This window comes from Euprymna scolopes, chromosome 5, assembly GCF_053919585.1.
Source record: "Euprymna scolopes isolate OS-2025 chromosome 5, ASM5391958v1, whole genome shotgun sequence".
NCBI classification, from domain to species: Eukaryota; Metazoa; Mollusca; class Cephalopoda; order Sepiida; family Sepiolidae; genus Euprymna; species Euprymna scolopes.
This window is the reverse complement of record NC_136486.1, coordinates 42,751,983-42,764,297: the sequence shown is the minus strand read 5'-3', so window position 1 is coordinate 42,764,297 and position 12,315 is coordinate 42,751,983. Positions and strand designations below refer to the sequence as shown.

At 50.6% G+C, this 12,315-nt stretch overlaps 1 protein-coding gene across 2 annotated transcripts in view; it reads left to right on the top strand.

Annotated features, from left to right (window-relative positions):
- The window catches only part of LOC145276796 (protein-lysine N-methyltransferase SMYD4-like), a 70,865-nt gene that overhangs the window by 20,011 nt on the left and 38,539 nt on the right, over positions 1-12,315 (top strand). The window contains exon 1 of one of the 2 annotated variants that reach the window (XM_080128111.1): positions 10,660-10,775. The exons of the other annotated variant lie outside the window; for it this stretch is intronic. The gene's annotated coding sequence lies outside the window, so the exon portion shown is untranslated. Of the gene's footprint in view, positions 1-10,659; positions 10,776-12,315 lie in introns of those variants that run through there. 2 annotated transcript variants of the gene reach the window in all.

The following is a 12,315-nucleotide window of genomic DNA, read 5'->3' as shown; positions in this document are numbered from 1 at the left end:
GGTCTCCACCGACTTTTTCAAAGTTTTTGAGTTTATTGTACCGGACCTTCTGTTGTCCTTTAAGGTCCGGAGCCGGTTGGAGAGGGTCTGTTTCACAAATCCTGCTTCCTGGCAGGAAGGGGAGCTTTTTGGTCCGTTCAGTGCGGACTTTGGGAGTGGGGGAGGGGACCTCTTTTGGTTGATGGGGAGGCTGAGCGCTTGGGGAGGGGGTAGCCTGCTCGTTTTCTTCTTTTTGGCTCCTGTCACGGGATGAGGGGCGGGAAGAGTTTCTTGGGGCCTTTATAGGAGAGGGGGAAGGTTGTTCGGGGTGTTGGGATCACAGGGGGCTCATCCTGTGTTGTTGTTGCGAGGGAGTCCTTCTCAGTCTCAGTGGGGGTAGGAGGGTTTGCGCGTGTCTTGCGGCTTTTCCTCCTCCTGGCCCTCCTGATCTCTGTTGCGCTCAGGGCCATAGAGACTGTTGTTGTCTCTTCCTCTGCCTCTGACGCGGCCTCCTCCTCAGATTCTGGTAGTTTCCTCTTGTTTGAGGAGGAGGGTGTCTGTGCGTCCATTTTCTCCGTCTCGCTCTTCGGTTGTTCTTGGTCTTGGGTGACTGTCAGCAAGGATGGCTGTTTGTTGATCTTGCCTTTCTTTACGACCGTCACCCAGCCTGTCGGTGCCTCTGGAGGATTTGCGGCCGGCGCGGGAGCAGCAGCTTGATTTGTTGTCACGCTTGTTCCCGCCGCTTTTGTGGGCTTCTTCCCTCCATTCCTCTTTGGACAGTCCTTCGCCATATGCCCTTGTTGTGTGCACAGCCAGCAATGAGGCCTCCTCCCTTCCACTATAAGGGAGAGTGTCCACTCTCCGAACTTGAGTGTGGCTGGGATGGCGTAGAATCCAGCCTTGTCCAGGACCATCTGTACTTTGTAGTCCCCGGTCATGATGTTTCTTAATCCGCGGACCGGGGTGACTTCCTCTACGTCTCCATACTGGCTTAGGATAGCCCCCAGTTGTTTGGCCTCCATATAGCAGGGGACGTTTAGAGCAGAAACATTTGCTCTCCTCTTGTTCATATAGATGGGTTGGAGCTTTATGTTCCTGCTCTGATGGCAGGTCCTGGACAGCCTGACTGCGTCTTCGGAGGTGGGGAGCAGAACATCCCACTGTGCGTAACTCCTTCTACAGATGTAGTTGGCGGGAATGTTCTGCTCCAGCAACACGTTCATCATGGTGTCCTTGTTGACGCCCGTCAGACCCCTTGTCTTGGTGTCTGAAGTTATCAGCGAGAGCACTCTTTTCTCCAGAACTTCCACTTAACCCGGGAGGGGTTGGATGTTGTTCCCCTGGGTAAACTCCTTGTAAGTGGAGTCGAAGAGTGCTCTGTAGTCTTCGGGCGTCAACTTCCCTTGCTGCTCTTTGGGGCCCCATGCCGGTCCTCCATCCTGGTGGGTGTCAGCTGGACTTGGGTTGGGGGGGCGTAGCTGGTGTTGTGGGGCTCTCTCTTGTTATGGGCATTTTTGGTTTCGGAACTGGGCCGTTACCAGGCAAAGTAGGCCATTGTGTCTTTGGCGTTGTTTCGTCCTGGCTTGGTTTGCTTTCCGGGCCGCTCCCCTTTCTTATTTTCTTCCTTTGCTGGGTGGCTGTTCCCTTGGGGGATGGAGGTGTCTCCCCTTCTGGTGCCGTGTTCCCAGCTGGAGCCTTGGTGGGTACTGTCAAGGGTGTCTCTCCTTCCAGCTTGCTTTTGTTACCACTGGCCGGAGAGTCACCCCTTTTCCGTATTTGGTCCTCTTGGGGAGTGTTGGGGGGCCAATCACTGTCTTCTCCGCCGAATAGTGAGCAGATGGAGGCTATTACATCTTCGTCCAGCGCCTCGGTTTGGTCCGCGGTGCTGTTTTCCTCCTTTTCTGTTGGGGAGTCGCGCTTTGGGGAGCGGGGGATGGGTTCCCCGGTCTTCCTCCCTTGGTTCTGCCGTCCTGGGGTGCAGCTGGTTGGCTGGGTTCTGCACTTTCCCCAGCTAGTGAGTTAACGGCAGCTTTTTCCGCTGGGTTGCCCTCTTGGGGAGCGGTTGCAGGTGCTTTTTGGGGGGTCGCCGCGGGCTGCGGCCCTACCCTCCCGCTTTCTTCCAAGGTCGCCGCGCGCCGGGGCCCTACCTTGTTTCCTGGCGCCGTCTCGCCGAGAGATGCATCAGCTCCCTCACATAGGGAGTCGTTCGCAGTTGAGATGCTGCGCATTTGGGGTGACGTACCCCTCCTGCCTGGCATCGTGGCGGTTGCACTGGCCGCTGGCGCGGACCAAAGTGTAGTGGGGGAAAAGAAAACCCAGGGGAATGGAGGGGGAGGAGGGGGAGGAGCGGACTTTGAAGAAATTAGAGTTTTTGACTTCCCCTCACGGGGATGTCGGGTTAGCAGCTCAGATCCCCCCGCGAGGGGGGAGAGCAGAGAAGAAAGACGCAGTGGGTGCTAGCGGGTCAGAGTGCCGCGTCGCAATTAAGAGAGAGAGGGGATAGGCATCCCTGCCCACAGAGGGGAGCAGAAACGAAGCACCCGCCCTACCCCACGTCACCCTACCCACTAACTTACCCCAACGGAAGCGAGAAAGAGAACCCTGTCTGCTCGATCCACTGGGAGAGCAGCGAAGATAGACAAAGTTTGGGCCTGGCAGGTCAGAGTGCTGCTCAGGCAATTAAGTGTGGAGAAATTAGACCATCCCCTGTTTCTAGAGGGAAGAGACCGGAACGAAGAAAAAATGCATGCAAAAAACAACAAAAGCAGGTCTCAACTACCAGCTAGTGGTGCTGGTCCCGAGATTCCAGTCTCCCAAAAAAGGGGATCGGTTTCCGGGTCCAAGCTCCCACAAATGTGGAGTCGGTCCTTTAGGTCCTGACTCCCCAAAGGAGGGGGTCGGTCCTTGCTAACAGAGGTTTGTATGAAAACACCTTAACCTAGCCCGAAAGCCCGGTGGCGGAAAGTTTAGTAACTGAGAGAACAGATACTACACTTTGAGATATTAAATCTTTTATTCATGTTAAAAAAATACAGAAAAAAATCAACGATGAACAAAAAACTTAGGCACATGGCCAACTCAAAAGGGGGGATTTTGGGGGTCGTTGGTCATCCTTGTCACTCCAGAACTAAACAAAGTCAAAAGTTTCTCCCAGCTAGTATCTTCTTTCACCATAATACCGCATTCACCCTTTCATATTGGGGGACGTCCTAGTAACTCCCAATTTTTAAAACATTTTTTATTGACGTGTAAAAACAAAAAAGATAACAATAAAATGGTAACAATAATTCATTTGTGTCGAGGGAGGGGGAAGAAAAAACAAAAGGTGATTAGTAGGACCCTCCCAACCCCGTCTAGTTGATAGACTGCCCGTTCCACTAGGTTTGTAAAAGGAACCTCGCTTCTGCGGGTCAGTCTCTAGGTGGGGATGCCCTCTAGATGGGGGTGAATGGAGAAAAGAAAATTTTGTGGGTAAGGGATGGAGGTTAGTTTGTATTTCTTTTTCTCCAAGATGGGTAAAATTTAGAGGAAGGGGTGAAAACACAAATTGCAGGTAAGAGGGGATGGGGATCTTAGAGGCTTCCTAATCGGGGAGGGATGGAACACACACTCAGCTAGCTGAGAGACTACTTGTTTAATTTAACTTTACAGAACTGCGCGTTCCACACCTAGGCGGGGAACACGTATTCAAATCTGGCTCCTCTTCGTACACACAGACTTGCCACATGTATCCATCTTCTGTCAAATGCCGCGCGATGCAGCCTTCTTCTATCACATCTGATCTTCACCCGTAGTTGGTGTTTAAAGAACGCGATCAGATCTTGATCAGAAAAAGACAACACCCCCCGGCAACCTTGCAGACGCGACGTCCAAATCACCATTCTCGCCACGGCCAGAATCGTAACGTAGACCATTTGTCTTTCCCGGTCCCACGGCGGCCTCACGTTGTCCACAACATTGGATACAGTAATTGGGCGAGGATGCTCAGGATCGATGCGAGCCGTCACCCCACTGACATACGACCAGTACTGGCGGAGTTCGCGGCAATCGAAGAAAGCGTGATCCGTAGTTTCCACAGCCGTTGTCCCACAACGGGGACAATCAGGCGACTCCAGAAACCCAGAACTGCATTGTATGTTGTTGAGTGGAAGTGCATTTCGGGCCAATCGCCAGGTCAGAGAGAACTCCGAATTGTTCAGATGACTCGAACCTGGCGCCCAGCTCCACGCGGAGGGGATCTCACTCTGCTGCCACCCCAAACGCGCGCATAGCGGGTCGTCAGCGGCCCCCTTCACTAGATCCCTGTGGAGTTCCCTACGGGTAGCAGTCACAAGGTCACTGGACCTTGGTAGTCGTTTTAGCGCGGCTCGGCACTCTTTCATGTAGGCAGATTCTCCCCGCGGCCTGCGACGGCTCTCGATGGAAGGGTCGAGAACGAGGTCGGGGAAGGCGGCAGTAACCACGGGGTGCCACGGTTGGTCCTCCTGCATATAGTGGCTCAGGAAGGCCAGCCTCTCAGCATCTCGATGACACTTCAAGTCCGGCATTCCCAAGCCTCCCTCACACGGACGTTGAATACAGACCTGTCTGCTCACCCAGTGTCTTCCTCTGTCCCAAAGGAGCGAGGACAAGAGTTCGACAAGAGCTTTTAGGTGTTGTGCAGGCAGGGGAAGTACGGCCAGTCGGTAAAGGATGAGAGGAAAGACGTAAGTGGCGCACGCCTCAGCTCTACCCTTTAAGGAAAGTTTCCTAGGAAGCCACGAATTGACTGCAGCCTCCACCTTTGACCGTACCTCCAACCAATTCTTGTCAAGCTGGAGACCCGGTCCGAACCACACGCCGAGGATCCGGACCGGGCCATCTGTCCAGCTGAAGGGCGCAGGGAGGTTTGCGTTGCCACTCCATGCGCCCAACCGCAGTCCTACCGACTTGTTGCGGTTTATCTTGGCCCCTGTAATTCTTTCGTACTGTGTGAGTGCCTCCGACACGACCTCAATGTCTCTGAAGCCCGACACGAAGATCGTGACATCATCGGCGAACGCGGATACCTTGGCAGCTATGCCGCCAGGCAGAGCCATTCCGCGCAGGGCCGAATTTGCCTCCCCATGTCTCAGCTTGCGGAGAAGAGGCTCCAAAGCCAGGACATAAAGCAGGGGCGACAGCGGACAACCCTGACGAACCGACCGAGAGATAACAAAGGGTTTCGAGCGCTTTCCGTTCACTTGCACGACAGCCATGGGCTGTCGATACATTATGGAGATCCACTTGCAAAAGTCCGGTTTAAAACCGGCGGCCTCTAAGACAGATGCCAGGAAACGATGGTCGACCCTATCGAAAGCTTTGGACTGATCTAAGTTTATCAGCGCGGCTTCCGTGTCGTCATCTATTTCCCCCTCTAGGATCATGCGGATCAGGTGCAAGTTGTTCTGAATCGATCTCCCCTTCACAGCGTAGTTCTGTTCCGGTTCAACCAACTCGTCGATAACAACCTGCAGCCGATTCGACAGGACCTTGGCCAAAATCTTCAACTCTGTGTTTAGCAGAGTTATGGGCCTGTAGTCGTCTAACTCTTCCCCTCCATGCCCGTCACCTTTCTTCAGCAATGTGATCACTCCCTTGGTCACCTGCCCTGGGATGGATCCCTGCGCAAACCAATAGGTGAACATATCCGTCAGAAGAGGCAGAAACATGGGCGACAGCCTCAAGTACAGTTCGTATGGCAGACCATCAAGTCCTGGCGATCTGTCACAGCTGACCTGCTTCAGCGCAGTAAAGACCTCCCGCTCCGTCACCCGGCCCTCGCAACTAGCCGCTCTAGCCGCCTCGAGGCGGGGAGAGTCGGCCAAATAGTCGCTAAACTCAAGGACCGGAAGATCGGGCTGCTGCGTAAAACGCTCCTCGAAATGTTCTCGAAACCCCTCGCAGATCTCCCGAGTCGATTCCAGGGTGCGTCCATTCGGATGTTTGATTTTTGCAATGTATTTGTCCGAGCCACGCCTAGAAACCTCACGGCGCACGTCTGCATCAGAATTGACTGCTTCGTTGCCTATCTTTCTAAGCCTAGCTCTAACTACTTGGCCTTCGTAACGCTCGCTAGTCTCGCGTAGAAGGTCCTGCTTAGCTAGTTCCTGACTAACCCTATCACCCTCCCCCGTAGCCTGGGCTAGTTTCTGCTCTAGCTTCTTCTTTGTCTTGGCCTTATCTAGTGCGAGGCGCTGGGCATACTTGACGGAGAAGCTTCTGATCTTGGCTTTGAGACCTAACCACCACTTACTCCCGGTAACCGCCCCCACTAGTGCCTTCTTAATCAATTCTCTTAACTGATCTTGGAAGTCTTGTATCTCCAGAAGGGAGGTGTTTAACTTCCAGTACCCCGCTAACTTAGGCCTATTTCCTAGCTTCAGCCGGGCCATAACTAATTTATGGTCCGTCTGGCCTAGCCAAGTGAACGTGGGACAAGATAAGAAGTCTACTTCGCCTCTCCTAACTAACATCCTGTCCAAATAAGTATTTGGATAGGAGGAAACACTATTGGTCCACGTCCACATCTCCCGCCCTGGATGCTCGACCCGAAACCTGTCGACCAGACCGCATCTAGCCATCAGATCAGCCAGGCTGGACTCGCACCTCTCCGATCCTCTAGCTCCGCCTCCTACCTTATCTATGTCGGGGTCTAAGATGGAATTCCAATCCCCCATTAGCACTACCCGCTTCCGACAATCTACAAACGCGTCAAGCTTACTGAAGAATGAGACCCTCTCACGAGCGGTGCTGGGCGCATGAACCGCAATCACCCGAAACACAGAATCTTTTACGGCAACATCGGCCACAACCAGCCTACCCACTGCATCTCTATGGACAACGTCGACCGTCGCCGACAGGGTACGTTTAACCAGCACGGAAACTCCCTTCCCCCGCGGGCTGCCATATGCTGAGAAAACCTCAAAGTCTCGGGCCAGCACCTGACAGTCCACAGAGGAAACGAAATGCGTCTCCTGAATCGCAGCGACATCCACTCCCAGGGACAAGAGGTCGTGCCGGAGGCGAGCCGCCCGGCCCGATGATCTCAAGCCCCTCGCATTCAGACTAGCCAAATTCAAAGCCATGGTACCTACCTTAAGGTGTGTTACACTCAGCTCCGAAGTCAGCCGGGGAAAGGACACCGACGTTGTGTGCAATGCTCAAGGTGGTCAGGTTTTTCATGTCCTGACCTTCTCTCACAATGCCGCCGACATCCAAAGGGTAAGTCAATTTAAGGGCCCTATAGAGTGACGGATGGACCAACACTGGGACCCTTCCCTTGCATTGTTTTGCGAGTTCCTCAAGGGAAGGGTCATTTTTCCTAATCAGTTCAATTCCCGGACCAGCCCCTTCAGCGGCTTCCAGCATTGTCCACACGTTGGTTTTGCAGGCCTCAGGAAGCCTGACGAAGGTTGTTAGCCGTGGGGCGTCCGGGAAATTAGAGGGGACATTAACGTCTTTTCCCCCTATCTGTTGGCAGTCCAGCAGAGGTTTTAAATTTTTTCTCTGCCGGTGTGGTACGCCCATTGCCACAGACAGGGGGTCTACAGAACAAAGTTCCTCTCTCGTTTCGAGGGCGAGAGTCCCTGTTGAAGTGAGTCCGTAAGTGGGAGAATCTGAAGGGTCTCTCCCCCTCCCGGGTTCATTCTTTTCTTTCTGGGATGGCGGCTCAATTTGCATTGGTGTGGGGACGAGTGTCTGTGTGGTGTCTGGTGTTGGTGTTGGTGCGGTGTCTGGTGTTGGTGTGATGTCTGGTGTTGGTGTTGGTGCGGTGTCTGGTGTTGGTGTTGGTGCAGTGTCTGGTGTTGGTGCAGTGTCTGGTGTTGGTGCGGTGTCTGATGTTGGTGTTGGTGTTGGTGCGGTGTCTGATGTTGGTGTTGGTGTTAGTGCGGTGTCTAGTGTTGGTGCAGTATGTGGTATGGGGGTGGAAGTGGGTTGTGTTGTTGTTAGAGGTGGTGTATGCTCACAGGGAGTGGGGGCTGCCTTTTCTTCCCCTTTCCTTTTCTTTTTTATTCTTTTGAATGAACCGGGGAGTGGTGAGGTTGAGTTCCTCTCCCTCTCACTAGCAGATTCATCCTCAGAGGAGCAGTGTTTTCTTCGCTTGATCCCCGTCTCAATTGGTGTGGGGACCGTTGGTTGTTGCTGCTCCTCTAATTGTTGTTTCTCCGGTTGATGCTGTTGCTTTTCTGGTTGCTGCAGCCGTTTTTGTTGCTGCTGTTCTGGCTGTTGCTGCTGCTGCTGTTTTTGTTGTTGCTGCTGTTTTCGTGGCATTGGTTGTGGAATTGGCCGCGGCAGCTGATGTTGTTGCTGCGGCTGGTTCAACGGCTGGTTTGGCTGCTGCTGCTGTGTCTGCTGCCATGGCTGTTGCTGCGGCTGTTGTGGAGGCTGCTGTTGTTGTTGCTGCCTCGGTTGTTGGGTTGGTTGTGGGACGGTGGCAGATGGGATTGTGGGCTTCCGTTTCCGCCTCATTACCGTGATCCATTCCTCCCCTTTGGGCTCCTGCACAGTTTTGGGTTTCCTCGGTGCTGGGGTTGGTGCTCTGGTTGCAGGAGTTGTGACAGCCTGTTTGGACACTGGTGCTGTCTCAGAGGTTGGGACCGCCTTTAGTGTCACTTGAGTAGGATTTGACCTTTGAGGGCAGCTCTTGGCCATGTGACCCTGTTTTTGGCAAAACCAGCAGTGCGGACGACGCCCCTCCACTACTACTGTCATAGTTGCCTCCTTAAATGTCAGCTGTGCTGGTATCGCCTGGAAGCCTTCTTTCTTTAGCCTCATGGCCACAGTGTAGCTGCCCAAGTGCATGCCGGTTTTCGACCGCACTGGGGTTATTTTTTCCACCTCGCCGAACTGTGTGAAGAAGGATCCCAGGATTTCTGCTGATATTTGCATAGGTACATTGAATACCTGCACCCGGGTCCTTGTCCTGCCCTGGTATTCGGGCTTTAGTTTTGTTCTCCCATACTTAATTTCCTGTAGGGAGAGTCTCTCCGCATCTTCCTTGGTGGGTAGGAGGATGTCCCACATGGCGTAGCTCCTCTGGTACAGGTATAATACCGGGATGTTTAGCTTGTGTAGGAGCCCTGCCATGTCTTCCTTTTTCATCCCTAGGAGGCGGTTTTCCGGCATATCCGAGATGATGAGGGAGAGCACTCTGTCTTCGATTGCCTCCCAAGCGCCTGGCACTGGTTTAATTTCTGCCCCCTCTATGTATTGTCTGTACTTGGTCAAGTACAAGTCTCTATACTCTTGAGGGGACAGTTGCTTCTCTACAGTCTTCCCCCATGCCGACCCTCTTGTTGGTGTTGGATCTTTGGTGAGGTTGGACTGTTTTTGCTGTTCCTTGGCGGAAGGGTTGCTATTTTGAGGCGCATTTCCCTTTCCGCTTTCCTTTGGGACCGACTCTCCCTGCTCTATACTTCTTCCAGGAAATACTTCCCTTTTTGGGGAGTCGGCCTCCTGGGGAGCGTTGTCCTCTTTATTGTCCTTGGGAGCTTTTGCCCCTTTTGTTTTGGGGAGGTCTAGGCTGTATGCCCCCTCGTTTTCTTGATTTGCTCCCCTTTTGGGGCAGTAGCCCTCCTGGGGAGCACTGTCTCTCTTATCGTCCTTTGGGGCTACTGCCTCTTGATTTTTGTAGTCAGAGCGGGATGCCCTGTCCAACATTGTTTTTTCTCCCCTTTGTGGGGAGTCGCCCTCTTGGGGAGCACTGTCTCCCTTATCGTCCTTTGGGGCTACTGCCTCTTGATTTTTGTTGCCGGAACGGGATGCCCCGTCCAACATTGTTTTTTCTCCCCTTTTTGGGGAGTCGCCCTCTTGGGGAGCTGCTGGTGAGTTTTCTCCCTTCTGAGGGGCGTCCTTTGGTTTAGTGTCCGGGCGGTATGCCCCGTTGCTTTTTGCTTCCCCTGTTGGGGAGCCGTCCTCTTGGGGAGCAGTTTTTCTTGTGGTAGCCTCCTGGCTGGGGGTATCTGTATTGGTGGTCCCCGGGCTGGGGGTGTCCATTTTTGAATAAAAGCTCTCTCTTCCCTGTATAAATTCACCAAAATGAGTGACGTGGAGTCGACGTCCAAATTGGGAGCCGACTTTGGCGCCAAAAAGAAGTGGCGCCAAAGGCGGCAAGAGGGGAGATAGAACTGAGAGAGGGAGTGGGAAGTTAGTGGAGGGAAGAGAGAAAGTGTTTCCGACCCTCCCTCGCGGGAAGGTCGTAAATTATCAGCTCGGACCCCCCCCCGTGGGGGAGGGGGGAGAGCAGAGAAAGACAGACAAAGTGGGGGTGCGGACAGAACGCTACCCAACAAGCTCGCCGGCCACGAGAATGTGTCGCCAGAACAACACTGCCTATCGCTGTGTATGTATCAGAGAACAGATACTACACTTTGATCTTGTCACGAGTACACTTTGATCTTGACCCAAGTCTGCTAGATAGGAAAACATTTTCATCTGATCTTCCCTTTTCTGCTTCGTTGGAATTCACTTTCTTTGCCATTCCCAAAAGTAAGTTCTAACGTGTACGTGTACATGGGAAATAAAAAGTACTTGCAATCAATGAAAATCTTTCCAACCGCCTCTAAAAAAGTAACATGCCAAAGAAATAAGCAAATGCGAAATTAGAAATCCATATAAAGTGAGGAGACAAACAGCCAATACAAGAGAGACTCTTCAACAACCAACAATACAAAAGGAACCGAAAAATGCTTACTTAACACTCAAAGCAAAAGAACTCAGTGGCTCATATCCTAGCTTCAACTTTTACACACTATACATGCACTGCAAGAACAAAGGTAAATACACACACATACACAATGCTACGCTGCCTAGTACACTATGAAGATTTTTTTTTTTTTACTCACGTTAACCCCTAACAAGGCATATCGCCACTTGGACATAAGGGGCTATTATTTGGAGCCATGCTTAGCAAAGATTAACAAGATGTTGGTTTATATCACATTTAAACTTCTGCATATTAGTACAGTTAGGGAAGCAGGTAGCAGGAAGGGAATTCCAAAGTCTAGCTGTTTAAGGGAAGAAACTATTAGAATAGAAAGTTTTCTGGCATTTAGGGATCTAATTAGTATTCACGCAACTTCTTTACCCAAACACACCTTGTACTATGGACCTTTACTAAAATGAAACTTTCATATTCTTATTTCTTACAGAAAAATGTTTTCTTATAAACTTTCTTATTTCTCCATTTTACATTCAGAAAATTGTTTATGTTTTAGGTAGTCATTGCTATCTGGTGACCCTTCAGTTATTTCAATGTTTCATTGCATCCATGATAAATATCCTTCAGTTTTCCTCCTTCTCTAAAACATAACTTTTATACCCCTTCATATAAATGTCGGTGTGGTTCTTGGCTATATACAAGCCTGGGACCACACCACAGGTCTATTGTTTTTTGTCTACTCCTTTCACAGATGGGTTTATTGCTTATTGCTCAAGGCACCCTCATTCATAAAAAGGTGCCAAGGGGATTGATACTTTTGCAGCCAGATCAGATTGCCACTTTTTGAGGTAAGTTAGATGCTCACTGTAGTGACCAGCTAAATCAAGTCGCTTGTCATGTAATTAGAAGAATCTATTCAGCCGGAATTTATTAATTTCAGGAACAATTTGATTTTGTCACTGTTCACCCATGCAATTCTATCAGCGCATAGAGACGAAGCTGTAACGTGTTCTTTTTACATACAAATCCATAGAAATACATTTTTGTCTATTCGCATGTAGGCAGTAAACAGGTTGGAACATTCTAGAAAGCCTGTATAAAAGTGCAGACATGCCAAAATACAAACCAGTTTAGGCAGTGTTACTTCAAGTCCCTGTCGTTGTCACCACCCGTAATTATCACTTGCATCTAGCGCCATCTGAAAGGCGTTAAAACTACATCATTGAGAAGACCAAGTTCAAACTGCAATGGATAAATTACTCAATCCTTTAGCAATGGAGCTCACGCAGACAACAAAGATGAATATTTTTCTTTACAAAACTCTTACCTTCCTGGTATACTTTCATTCGCGAGGTTTCTCCATAAAATATGTCAACAATAACAATTTCCTCAGTCAAGGAGGATTTGCTCAGTCACAAAAAACTTTCAGCAAATATCCTTACAATTACACAAATATTATTTTTTTACTTGAATTATAATTCTGAATTTTCGTCTTATAAAAATACACATTTTCCAGCTTCATTCGTGGACTTTAATCTTTTATATTTCATGCTTATAGGAGATCACAAATATTCAAGAATGACTATAACTTGCACATCTCCCATACACAAAAAAAAAAAAACTATTTCTGGTTAAATAAAATTTCTTATTTTAAG